The sequence below is a fragment of the Tyto alba genome, unplaced genomic scaffold (genome assembly GCF_018691265.1).
Source record: "Tyto alba isolate M040663 unplaced genomic scaffold, T.alba_DEE_v4.0 Super-Scaffold_26, whole genome shotgun sequence".
Lineage (NCBI taxonomy): Eukaryota > Metazoa > Chordata > Aves > Strigiformes > Tytonidae > Tyto > Tyto alba.
In genome coordinates, this window is record NW_024881300.1 from 3,789,078 (window position 1) to 3,795,077 (window position 6,000).

The 6,000-nt window shown below is 44.1% G+C and overlaps 1 protein-coding gene across 2 annotated transcripts in view; it reads right to left on the reverse strand.

Moving 5' to 3' along the window:
* The window catches only part of SMPD3 (sphingomyelin phosphodiesterase 3), a 119,015-nt gene extending 114,437 nt beyond the window's left edge, over positions 1–4,578 (reverse strand). The window contains exons 1-2 of one of the 2 annotated variants that reach the window (XM_032998839.2): positions 4,302–4,578; positions 616–676 (exon numbers count right to left, since the gene is read on the reverse strand). The gene's annotated coding sequence lies outside the window, so the exon portion shown is untranslated. The remainder of the gene's footprint in view (positions 1–615; positions 677–4,301) is intronic. The other variant, XM_032998831.2, reaches the window with a different exon arrangement.
* Positions 4,579–6,000: the final 1,422 nt, after the last annotated feature.

Sequence of the window (6,000 nt, forward strand, 5' to 3'; positions counted from 1 at the left end):
CCCCCAAACTGTGACTTTTTGATAGCAGCCTCAGACAAATCTCAAAAAAAAAAAAAAAGGCAAAAAAGAAACCTGAAAAAGGACAGAATAAGTTATCTTGCGCAGTTCTCATGAACAGGTGCTAGTCTAAGCACATCATCTGTGCTATCCTTAGAATAGCAGGTGAGTGAAGAATACAAACTACAAAGTAGCATTTAACCTGAAGCCTTGTAAACCAGCAGCCAGAGGGAATAATCATCACACAGACAAACAGCAGGCGTGCTGCCCAGGCATCCACTGCCATTGAGGGAACTGGGGTCAGCTCACACACAGAGTGCTCGCTTTCTGTTCTTTAAATATACTTGTTAAACCTGAGACTTGTAGCACAAGATCCAAGACAGAGATTTCTTGGTCTCCCTCACCTTCACTGAGATTTTCTGTAATCATGAAGCCGCTTGCTCCTGCTTTGACTTAAGAGGATGTTTGCTGGTCGCTTCATTAAGGTATGGCAACATTCTGTCTGATCTTAGAGTAAAAGCTGTGTGACCCTGAGAGTGTAGCCATCAAAGGGCAGTATTTGCATGACTAAGTCAGGAATTGCCAAAATCTGATCACATCCCAGTGGATACATACAACCTTATGTGCAGGGCTTGCCCTCTATCACATCTTCTTCCTCTTCTTAACCCCATCCCAAGCACTAGAAACAAAGTTGAATAGAACTTGGTCAAGAATACAAATCTTGTATTCATTGCAATTCTACATAGATACTGTCCCCCAAACTGCACATTTCTCAGAAAATTGTTGTTCAAGACAAAATAAAATGGAAATTAATATTTCTGCACACATATGTCAGCATTGTATTGTCAGCTCAAATTCTGGACTGTTCCTTTTTACAAGAGTGACACAATTCAACTGTAGTCTAATATTTGCCCAGATTTTACAGTGAGTTTGACCTAGAATACATAAAAGTACTTGATTATAGCAATCACGCTTGGAAAGCGGCTACAATTTTCTTCTGTTTACTCCCAAGTGTTGCGGAGAACAAATGCTTAAAATCTGTAGTTAAATATTTGCAAGTTAGGAGCTGTGCCTTCAGAAATTACTGAGAATATTACTTACTACTTCAAAGAAGTAACCTCAGTGACTTACTTCAAGTTAGCAGGCCCTCCCTTGTAAGTGGAAGCAGTTCAGTAACTGCATATTGCATTGTGCATTTAAATACCTTCTTTAAACGGTAGACTTGGGAGTATCATACTAACAATTTAAAGACATTCATGGGGATAAGTAAAATCTTGTTATATTTAATGTCAAGCATTGCTAGAATTCAAACAGAAAATTGGTACTACACAACACATAAAATTACTTGTTTTCTTTTTAGAGTTGTAGAAAATACATAGGCCATCTCAGCCACAATCCAGTGAACAGAACAGCATATTGAAAGATTTTTTTTTAGTAAAACAGGGTACTTTGGTGTCTTGTCACTCTTCCTTGTACAGATAGCAGTAAAAAAGCACTAGTCTATTCTTTTCAGTGGCATGTTGATTTTTAACTATAGCGTTTTTGTACAGATTGTTCTTATAAGGACTTTTTAATCTTAAGAAAACAAACAAACCCTTAATGCATTGCTGCACAGTGCAATCATAACGCTGGCTCTAATGTTAAAAATATTTCCAGGTCAGGTTTTTGTGCAAGTCTTTTTGAAAAATAGACTTTTACTTAAGGGTAATGGAAACATTTCCATGACTTCAGCAGTCTACTATAAAAGTTAAAATAAACATTTCCACAAAAAGATTGCAACTTGAGATTTACTGTATTCTGCTGAATACATGATAACTGGACAGGGAAAGTTGCAGTGGATCCTACCATCAGAAAAATATTGATTGTTTATTGCCCAAGCTGGCATGTAAGTAATTAGCATAAATGTTCTATTTGCAATAGCCTTTAGCGTAAACAATGTTGGGGTAACAGAAGTGTCCTTTTTAAAATATTTTGGGAAGACCAGATCGTTGGCTCTATTAAAAGCATGCTGCTCTAGCTTCGTTAACACAAAGCAGCTTTGTCTTTGCCCTAACTGGCTGGGTAAAAATATGAATGTGGCAGCAAGCACAGAGTCTCTGTTGATGAATTATGGCAATATAGGGGTGTGGTCAGACCATACTGCGTAGCTCTTCAGATATTTTAGTGGCTTAAGGGCTGTTGCAGGCAGCAGCAACTGAAAATATACAACTGAAATGTCTACAGTGCCCTTCCAGTATTAAGTCTCTTTCATTCCTACCCAAAAATGAGAACCTATTTTAAGGCTTAACAGTGTCCTTTCAGATTAGAAGCAAACTGCCACAGTGAGATATTCAGGCTGGGTTAGGCAGTGTATGCTATGGTTACCATCACTAAACAGAGCTAAATCTGTTAAGATCAAAATGGTTGACTTGTCACTCTATAGTAATTGTTCCCCGTGGAAAAAATTCAATAGCACAGCTTAAATCACACATAGCCGATCACATGCTCTGAGGCTTCTGTGGTGCTGAGACTAAAAGGCAGAAGTAGGGAGGAGCTGTGTCAGGAAGTATCTTAATTCTACTGGCCGGGAAGAGGGAAGCTTGCCTTGCATACAGTCATATGCACAAATTGATTTTTAATTTTACAGTAATGTGCTATTACAATTTCTAACTCGATTCTTCTAAGAAGAAGAGGCTACTTCTAAGGACGCGATGCTATGCTCCTGCATGGCCAAGGTGCCCATTGGAAGGAGAGTTTCTGGATGTACAATGACTGAGATGGTACCCAATCTGTTCAACTTCTTTTTATTACAGTAAAACACAAAAACTTCTAAACTGAAGCCTATATAAGACAAATTGAATGCATGCCATGCTGTCTTGGATTGCATACATGAACCTTAAAATCAGTAGTACAAAAAAAAAAAAGTCAAGTCAATGAAATACAAGAAGTACTAAGTTTCTATTTAGACTGGAGAATCTTTAATAACATGGGAATTGATGCAAGTCCCATCAACTTGCTTTTAAACACCTGCCTTACCGATCCTAGCAGTTGCTTTTCCGGCTCTTTTTCTGGTTTAATACATGATACAGTAACATGGGGAGCAGGGGCTACCTTATACACAAAGGAGTTCTTTCTTGATATGGGACAGATATAAAGTGTTAAGATTATGCTAATTAGACTGCAGCTGGCTTTCTAAAGGAAGCAATTTTTAAATCTTAGTTTGGTTCTTCAGCTTCTTGTCAAAATCAGCATAGAAACTGTGCAAGCTCCTGGTCTGGCTGCATGCAGTCTCCTCAGTTAAACTTTTCTTACTATCTACACCTGAGAAAAGTGGTGAGTTTCCATTTTGCCAGCCTTTCCTTTCCCATGCCACTCAGAAATTCAAAGTCAACCTGTATTACCAATACACAAAAAACAAAGCAAAACAAAAAAAAGGGGGGGGGGGGGGAGGAGTACAGCTGCAGCCTACTCTATCTAGGGTAAAACATACCATCTTTTGATAGCTGAGAAGTACTCACCAATCCTTTGACAACAGAAGCTACTACACATACAAGCAGTTAAGAACGCTTGCTGCTTGATTATGCATGTTTAATATGCTTGCTCAATTCCCTATTCATCACCCAGCACTAAGAGGAAGCCTGAAGCATGAGGCATAGCAGCACAATGCTTGGCTGTAAATGACTTCATGTAGAATGTAACTTGTCATTTGGCCTTAAATACAGTGGAATTTTTTTCCTCCCTTTTCTGATGCCTATTCACAGAAACAGTGTGTCTGCCAGTCTATCTCTAACCTTCTGCTGCTTCTCCTAGCTCTTTGGTGGGACTAGTAATCCACACAGAAATAAGTAAGGAATTATTGCTGTGCAAAATCTATACAAGCACTACAGCTAAGGAGGGTGCTCAAGGAAACCATTTTGCAGTCTGGACTAGAGCACTACCTTACCTGTATGACAAACATTGCCTTTATCTTTTCCACTGATGAACCATGAGGATAGGAACATGATTCCAAGAGCAAATTACTATATTAACGTGGGTTTTTTCATACATATAACTAAGCACATATTAACCAGACATACCTCTCCTCTCTTCCCTTCCCCACCCCCTGGAAATTAAAATAACGAAACTACTTTAAAAGCATATGCACTGCACCGCTTTGTTCCCCCTGGTCCATCTCGCCGTGCCTGCTCCCTGCCACGCAACTCGCGTCTCCGTGAGCCTCCGGCTCCCGGGTCGGCAAAAGCCCCTGGAGCCGGGCCCCGCAGGCAGCTCCGAGCCGAGAGGCGGGGGGCATGCAATGCGGATAGGCGGGGAGGGAGAGGCTTTACCTGCCGCGTTCTCCCGCCGAGCCAGGGGCGCCTGGAGCTGCTGCATCCACGCCGGGGTGCGGCGGGCGGGCGCTCAGAGCGCCTGGCGGAGGCGGCCGAGCGCCGGAGCCATGGCCGCGCCGGGGAGCGGTGGGAAGGGAGCGCCGGCGGAGCCTCCCTCAGCCGGGGGGAGACTCAGCACCTGGGCGCTGAACAGCTCCGCGGAGCGCCACGGGCGGGGCCGGCGCCGCGCTCCCCGCCCCTGGGCGCGGGAGGGCCCCGCCGCCTCCCGCCCCGCTGCGCGGCGCTGCGGCCGCTCCGCCCCGCTCCGCTCCCGGCGCAGGCGGGGACCCGGCCAGCGGGCGGCGGCCGAGCAGAAAAGGCGGGAAGGACCACGCTTCCCAGTCGCCCCCGCGGCGACGGCTCAGTTCCCAGGGGTAGCCGGGAGGTGTAGTCCCGCGGCTTGGGAAGGGGCGGGAGCCGCCGCACGGTTCGGTTGGGCCTCGCCTCGCGCTGGGGCGCCGTGAGGGGGGGATGTGTGTGACTCCCGGCACACTGGGGAGCCCGCGGGCGGGCCGAGGGCTTCCCGCTCCCTCAGGGCGGCAGAGCTGCTCCCGCCCGGCGCGGCCGGGGCTGCCCCTCGCTGGGGTGCTTCGGTGGGTCGCGGTGCCTTTCTGTGGAGACTTTTTAAACTATTTGACTGTGTTCTTCTTTGTTGGTTTTCTTTTCTGTTTGTTTCCCCCTTTTTTTAAATCAAAAGTCTAGGATACTAAGTTCTACCGCAGCCTTTGGGGCTTTTTAGGGGAGAAAAAAAGAAGTGACATTAGAGTTCTTACAATCTTTAAGAAAGTCCTGACAGCTCTGCTCCCTCCATTCCACCAAGATTCGGAAGCTAGAAGAGATGTGTAAGCAGCTAAACAGTCAGGACTCTGCCTTACTAATCAAAAGCAAAGCGCTACACAAAATGTAGCAAAAAATACTTTAACCCAATTGCGGCTGGCTTTCAGAAAGGCATCTCTAATACCAGTGTATATACAGGGCTCTTCAGATGGTTATGAAGCATTTTATGAAGCAGGGTGCGTTGTTAGTTAGCTTCCAAATTAACTGATACAGTATTTCCAAACAGACTTTCTGTTTACTTGCTCATCAAAATAAAAAGTAATTATTCAGCGTAGCTTCAATTAGAAGTTAATTTACATGTTTGGTAATGACCTCAATAGAAGAATCTTTCGAGAGTCGTTTAAAAAAAAAGTTAAGGCTGACAAATTAATTTAGAAGTTTGGGCACTAGCCCATCTCTGACCCTGGATTACGTGATGGTGAAAGGTGCTGAAGGTTTGCATATAGAAGCCTGTATCTTAGGGCTGCATGCCTGCCCCTGCTATGGCTGCTTTGAAACCCTGATGTCCAGCCATCGCCCTCATCTAGGAGAAGGTTTTTAGCAACTGTACTGCAAGCTAATAAGCAATATGACAGAAATCTAGGAAAAACAAATTAAACTAAGCAGTATGTTTTATTTGTTACGTTAGCAAAACCTTCCTTTGGGCTGTTTTCATCCCCGTGCGGCTTATTCTGAACTACTGATGCAGAAGAAGTTAGGTTTACTGCTCCTTTTTTTTTTTTCCCATGGGTAGATATTACAATGATTTCTCATGCTCTTTCAGATGCTTTCTTGGATAGTTCTTAAAGGCAACAGGTTTTCTTGATAGCAACTGGACCAC